This window comes from Eublepharis macularius, chromosome 16 (genome assembly GCF_028583425.1).
Source record: "Eublepharis macularius isolate TG4126 chromosome 16, MPM_Emac_v1.0, whole genome shotgun sequence".
Lineage (NCBI taxonomy): Eukaryota > Metazoa > Chordata > Lepidosauria > Squamata > Eublepharidae > Eublepharis > Eublepharis macularius.
Window position 1 is genome coordinate 42631570 of NC_072805.1, and position 7731 is coordinate 42639300.

Below are 7731 nucleotides of genomic sequence, written 5' to 3' on the forward strand. Positions count from 1 at the left end.
CAGAATGAAGAGGCAGACACAAGTGTTGGGAAATAATGGGCCATTTTATTTTGGCAACAACATAACATTAAACATAATACGGCAAGCGTGTAACTAGCGGTACAGGTCAGGCCCTGGGGTCACTCCTGGACCACCACCCTGACTTGTCTAGGCAAGCCCTTCTACCCTGGGTGTGAGCCATCCAAGGCATGGTTGGGACCCGGCCAACCAGGCATATGGAAACTCTACCAAGCCTAATAAGTCCCCTGCCATCAAACATGACTGGCCGTACTTGTACAAGAGGTCCCACATGGCAATATACCCTCTCAGATGGCAGCCGTCAAACAATACCAGCGATCCTGACTGACCCCGATTCCCCCTCAAATGGAAATGTGCCAAGGGTGTTCACCGGCCTGCCCATTTCTCCCAAATCCTATCCTGCTGAGAAAAACCAGTTTATGGCACACCACAAAGCCAATTACCACAACCCATGCAAGAAGTGCAAGATAGACAAAAAAAACTCCGAACTCTGTCAGCCAAACAGAGAAAGGAGAAAAAATTCCTACCTGGCCCTAATAACCAGCAACCAGCTAAACCTACATTACTGCAGGGCAGGTGTTTGGGCCTAGCATGAGTCAAACTGCTGAGGAAGGCTTGGGCTGAGCTGCCTCTCAAGTGCTTGGTTCCTCCCCCTCCTCAGATTTCTGGATGTCAGGAATATCATGCTGCATCTCTTCCTTCTCCGGGAAGGGGGGCAAAAGGCAGCCCCTGGCCCAAAGCAGCTATGCTGCTGACCAGCAGGGCTGAATAGTGCAGAACTAGCCATTAGGTGCATACATAAAGAGACAGTACACAGTAATATAGCTTATAGTCTCCATCCCTGTACCATCTCATCTCTCTGAGCCATTTCCTTACAGCATAGCACTATCACCTGTGTAAGAAAGCCTTCCTGAATAAATCAGTTTTACACAGTTTGCAGAAAGTCAAGAGAGAGGAAGCTTAAATTGTTACTGAAGAATGACCCAAACAATGGGATTTTATGACTAACCTTCATAATACAAGCAAGGTCATTGGGCAGAGCTAGGGCAGACTGTTGTTTGCTCTCCAGTTCCGTATCCTGGATGCAAAACTATAGTAAGTTATGGAAAAGGAACACACTGTATTCTAACACGACACTGTGTCATAGCTTGTTACATGTGTACTAAGAAGGTTCAGCACTAGGGGTGAGCTTTAAAAAAAAGCCGAAATTACACACAGAACTTGCTGGTTTGGCTCGTTAAAGTAGATTCCGGAACGCTGAACCAAAAACAGGAAGCTAAATCGTAACAAGAGTCTCCTGCCAAAAAATTTGTATGTTTCATTTTGGTTTGTACTTTCCAGTAGCAGGCAGGCAGCTTGCTTACCTGAACAGATCAGGAATCCATTTCCAAGGATAGAGAGACCTTACATTATTAATTAACTCTATTGGCAGGAAGGGGGGATGAGACCAATGTACATGAGTGTCTCTTCCCACCCTGTAGCTAGCCAGAAAATGGCATTCTTTGCCTCCCTGCCAATCCAGTCCTTGTAAAGGGAGATTTCTACCCTCCTATGAGCTTTGGAAACATTTGGCAGGGCAGTTTCAATCAAAGACTGCAATTCGAAAGACACTTCTCTGGGAGTAGGCACTATTGAATAACATGGGACTTACATCTGAGTAGACCTTTTAGGATTGCTTTCATAGTCTTTCAGGGCTCTGTCTTTTTCTGAGTTAAATGCCAAACATGTTCCTACTCTGCCCTTTCAAAAACAATCCTGCCTGCCCCCCAGCAAAAGGAAAATCTTATGGGTGAAACATAGGGGTGGGGTGGGAGTTCAGACAATCAATCGGCCTGCCTCCCTGCACTTGGGAGATGGAGAAGATTGGCAGTGAGAATGCCCTATTTTGCAGTGGAACGCTGAGCATCAAAAGGAATTATTTGGATTCAGCCTTCATTGTGGAAATACGAAACCAGCAGAATGCAAAGGGAATGGAGTTATTGGCACTTTAGAAAAAGGAAAAAGTGAACATAAAACAAGCTTGTTTTTAATATTGCTGGATTGCGATGGTTGGAGCAGTCTCCTATTTGGGAACGCCCGGCTACCACTTCTCCACCCACCGACACTAGCCTTCTATGGGTCTATTGTTTTGTGTGTATGTATTGTTGTTCTTGAGGAAAAACTCAGTGGATCAAGGGGGAGTAATGGCTGATGCTGTTTATCGTTAAGAAAAACAACAACTGCTCCAGAGCCTTGTTTCCCACCCCCACGCCCCACCCCCAAAAAGAACAGTGTGCATTTGCGCATATGTAGTCAACATGTGAGCAATGGACCAAAAAAAAAAAAAAGGATCAGTTCCGAGCCAACACCAGCCAATCCAGAACTAGTAATGGAATGGAATTATTCCGGAACCCAGCGGAACTGAAACTTTCTTGGTGCACACCCTATTGAGCACTTCTCTGTTGGAGCTTTGAGATCATGGTGTGTGTGTGTGTGTGGGGGGGGTGATGGAAAGTATTCTCATCATTAGTCTTTCACAAGGTCACTATTCTAATGCTACAAGAATTATATGAAATGACATCACAAAGAAGCAGCTGTAACACCTCTATCATGTGAACCTGTCCTTTGAACAAACGGTTAAGTTTTTGCAGGGTGAGTAAGAAAAAATTAGATGTGGTAAAGATGTAGAAGATTGTGGGCAGTGAGAGCCAGTGAAATCAACAGGATGCATGTAACCTTCTAGCCAGGGAGGTATTGAGCTCCCAAAGAAGGTGGGGAAAATAATGATGCTTTCTCACACAAAATTTAGCAGTTGTAAAAATGACAGGATGTAGCACACAAGAAACTCATCTGCCAGTAAGGAAGTACTCAACCCATACAGGGACAAGGATGCATTCCTTGCTTCTTGGGGATTCAAAAAGGACTTGGCAGAAAGGGAAGATTGTGCACAGAAATCAAGCAGCAGTTCAGCAGAACCGTCTGGTGCTGGGACCTAGTAATAACTAGAGATGGGCATGAACCAAAATAAGAACCAAAATTCATCTCTAACCAGGCCGGTTCATGGTTTGTGAACCAGTGGTTCATCAGAGCCATTTCTGACAAACCACCACAAACTTTAGGCTGGTTCGTTTGGTTTGTTTTTTGGTTCATCACTGTAGACATCCTGGTGCCAATCAATCAGTTTCTTAGGCAACAGGCAAAGGACTTCCTGCAGACCTTCTGCTGACCCGGAAGTGGTGATTTGCTGGCCCCGAAGTGACATTTTCATGAACCAAAACAAACCGATTTGCAAACCGGGACAGGTTCATGAAAGTTCGTGGTTTGTGAAATGTGATGAACCACAAACCGCATGGTTGGATTTTTTTCCGGTTCGTGCCCATCTCTAGTAATAACAATAACAACAATAATAATATTTGATTTATATACCACTCTTCAGAACAACTCAATGCCCACTCAGAGTGGTTTACAAAGTGTGTTATTATTATCCCCACAACATACACTCTGTGAGGTGGGTGGGGCTGAGAAAGCTCTGAGAAGCGGTGGCTGACCCAAGGTCACCCAGCTGGCTTTAAGCGGAGGAGTGGGGAATCAAACCTGGTTTTCCAGATTAGAGTCCTGCTGCTCTTAACCACTACACCAAACTATCTTGTCATCTCAAGATTCCTGATCTCCTTCTTTCTTCTTCTGCCCATGTTGAGTTGAAAGACATCAGCGACAGCGAGTCACTGAATGTCATTAATTTCCCAGTTCAGATTAGTTACAGCAATGCTATTAACGAGTATGCTAGATGCAGCTCAGCATTCAATTAGTTCAGTTCAGAATGTGTTGCATGGGCTTTGGTGGCTTTGCCTTGTCTATGCTGCCTAACAGACTCCATTGCTGTTATAGTGACATTCCCCATCCATGTACGAGCAACATATTGGACACTTTAGACTTCTGATGCAGAGATAAAAGGAGCTTCAGATGAAAGGAATAACTGAACCAATGGCAAAGAGCACGAATGAGTGAAGATGAAAGATGGGAGGAGGGATAAAGAGATACATTTCAGTAACATGGTTGAATTTGTTTACCAGTGTTTACACTTTTGCTACCTGAATAAATTTTTCCCCTTATTATCCTAGCATATTATTAGATCGTTACAATAACTTCTTAGGGTATGACATTTCCAGTCATTCTGTTCTATTCTAATGCTTGCAAGTAAACAGTTTTTTATTGTTTAAAAAAGTGAGTTGGGGGGGGTATTTCAGATGGGGTCTCAGATGCTTCGCTAATGAGTTATGGACTGAAGACTTCATCACCATATTGCCTTACATATTATCTGTTGCTTTAAATATGTACTCCTTTGTACCACCAGTGCTCCATGTTGTCTAATGTCAGACCTAGAATTGATTATGTTCTGTTTCAGTATTTTTTTTCCTACTCTATATTGGATTCTTGCTAATGCTATGTCTTTTAAACTTGTGTCTGTTTACCCTATGGCATTGTTTGTGGAAATGTCCTTGATACTGTATTAAAATTAGTCCTTGTACTAATCTCATACTGTGTAATCTGCCTTGAGTCTCAGTGAGAAACACAGACTATAAATGACATACGTACAACTGCAGAGATTGACAAATAGAGACATGTGTCTGTGCTTGTTTCTCTCAGCTTTTTTCTTGACCCCCAAGCCATATATCCAACCTTTCTAGAAGGAACTCAGCCAATTTCATCAGATCTCAGAAGCTAAAGTACCACCAAGGGACCACCAAGAAAGACTTTGCAGAAGAAGGCAATGGTAAACCACCTCTGCTTCTCACTACTATCACTAGCCTTGAAATCTCATTATGGGAGTTGCCGTAAGTCAGGTGCAACTTAATGGCACATCCATACATAACCTGATAAGAATGATGGCTCTTTAAGCATTTGTTGGGCCAAACTGGCTCCTATTAGTTACACCCTTACTTCAATGGACTTACAAGCATGTAACTTTATTTAGGATTGCACTGTTAATCAGTGCAGTGTAGTTTGGTGTAGTAGTTAAGAGCAGCAGAACTCTAATCTGGAGAGCCAGGTTTGATTCCCCACTCCTCTGCTTGAAGCCAGCTGGATGACCTTGGGTCAGTCACAGCTTTTAGAAGCTCTCAGCCCCACCCACCTCACAGGGTGATTGTCTTGAGGATAATAATAACACACTTTGTAAACTGCTCTGAGTGGGTGTTAAGTTGTCCTGAAAGGGGGTATATAAATCAAATATGATCATGATTACGATTGCGATTGCGATTGCAATTATTACTCTTTGCCTGTACTCGCTGGCCTCCTTGATGGGATTAACAGGAACTCTAACATTTGCCACCTCTCAAACAGGAGTGCTAAAAAACTACAGTTCCCACAAACCCCAGCAATCCAGTGCATTCTCAAATGCACCTGCAGCGACTATCTTTGTGATGATGGATGATGCCTCTTGTACTGATGCAAATATAAAACTGCTTGCTTTAAATTGTGAACAACTCAGCAATTTGATGGCACAAGGCACCTGACTCAAGAGAAAAAGCACACAGCAGTTTTGATTTTCAAGCACGTTATTGTTGAGACTTGTAACATAAACAGAACTGGATATGTTTGCAGTGGTTGTCCCAGGTCTCAATCCACACAAATGATTCACTCACACTCAATCAATTCATGCAGTGATGAACAGTTATAACTAGAGATGGGCATGAACAGAAAAAACAAACAAACATGATGTTCGTTGTTCGTTGCCATCCACGAACAGGGACTCACGAACAACCACGAATATGACCCTGTTCACGAACATGTTCATGGTTGATTGTTCGTGGGGGCCAGCAGGCTCTCCTCCAGCCATCATCCAAGTTTGGTCAAGATCCCTACTGCACCACTCCCAGAAACCTGACCTGAGCAGGCACCAAGAAAGGGACCAATAATAAATAATAGCTTGGCCCCAGAGCTGGCAGCAGCCCTGGCACCTGAAGGGGTAAATCCATATCCCACCACACACAAAGAAAATTCACGCTCCAATGCACTCTCCCTGTCTCTCTGTCAAAATGCCAACAGCAACTTTCTCTCCCTCTCTACTGTCTGCAAAGACTAGCCAGAGCTGGGAGTCCCCCCCTCCCCCATGGTCTTTGCTCTCTTGTAACAAATTTGGAGCTCCACACTTGGAAGGAAGACCTGCCTATCAAGCTAAATAGGGCCTAGATTGGGGTTTCCAGGGCAACAGCAGGAGTTCAGACAAAGTTCAGACAATCCCTGCCTACGTTGCCAAGGGAATTGATTGCAGGTGCCAAACTGTCTGGCTTGACGAACAGTCTTGCAACGACCGCCTGTTCATTTAGAATGAGGCCTCACAAACAGCTTGTTCTCGAACAGCAGATTGGGCTGTTCGTGGCTATTTTTTGTTCGTATTGCTGTTCGTGCCCATCTCTGGTTATAACAGGTGAATATACCTGGGGCATACTAATTGATACCGTAAAAGTAACACATTTCTTGTTTTTTAGATACGAGAAAAAGGGAAACCACAAGTACACCTCAAAGGTGGATTGTTTAATTCATTGCAGAATCCAGATAATCTTGATGTTAACAGCAAAAGTTGCAAATCATAATTAAAGCTTCCACATATCTGGGAAAACATCTTTACAGCTTTATTTAAAGCACATCCACAAGCTATGGCCCAGAGGATAAATTTCTCATAGTAACGATTTAATTAAAGTGCGACAGAAGGGAAAAGAAACCAGGCAGAGCAAACATGATCTAATTATTTTGATTTTTATATAAATGTGTGATGCTTGCTTGCTCAACACAGATGAATGGAAGATGGAGAAAGGGGAGGATTTTTTTTTTTTAACTACAGCAAAAAAAGAAGCAGTTTCTTTATCTTTTATTTTTGGATTGCGGATAATCTTGTTAAACTTTCACACTGAGAGTGAGCAGATTTTGAGGCATCAAATACAATTTGATTTGGGCACCTGATGGCTTCTGAAGACGATTCACTTTAAAAGAGATCACTGGTTGCAGAATTTGAAGAATCAAACACATGCGAACAACGAAAGGCATTTCAGTTCATCCTTGTATCTGAAATGCAAGACGGGTCAACCTATGCAAGTGCAGACCTCAGTATGGGTCTAGCAAGATGCAGATAGACCGAACTATGTCTACACTGTACCTTTAAAAGAATCAAAATCCTTTTAAGTGGAACCCAAACTCTGTTCCAAGGAGGAAAAAAAGAGTTCTGCAATCTAGATTGCCTAAATTAAATAAAACTGACTTTAGCAACTGCACACAGCACAGCATAGTTTCAAGTAACCGAGAGGGCTAGAATCTTGCACAGTATGTTAAGTTAAAGATGACACATTCACTATGGGAAACTATACACCATATGCGAAATTCTGTGCTCTTTTATGCACTTGAATTGCAGAATACACAAAATCCCTCCATGCTGTATGGTGAGGCGACTTAGAAGGGCCATGTGGAAAACCAAGACAGGCTTGGCATAGTGGCTAGATAGCATCTCTCTGTTATCCTCTCTGCATGTGTATATAAGGCCCAGGTGCATACAGAGGTGCAAGCCTCAGGCTAGAAGCAAAGAGCTCTTATCCTTTGGCTCTTACCCTGAGGGTTAGAGTCTAGAACTGAGAAAAAGGTCAGCTAGCAGGCAGAGAGACATTTAGGAACTGGAAGATTGCTTTCCCTTTCTTGATTTTTCCTCTCCTGTGTATTTTTAGCTGCTTTGGATCTTCCATG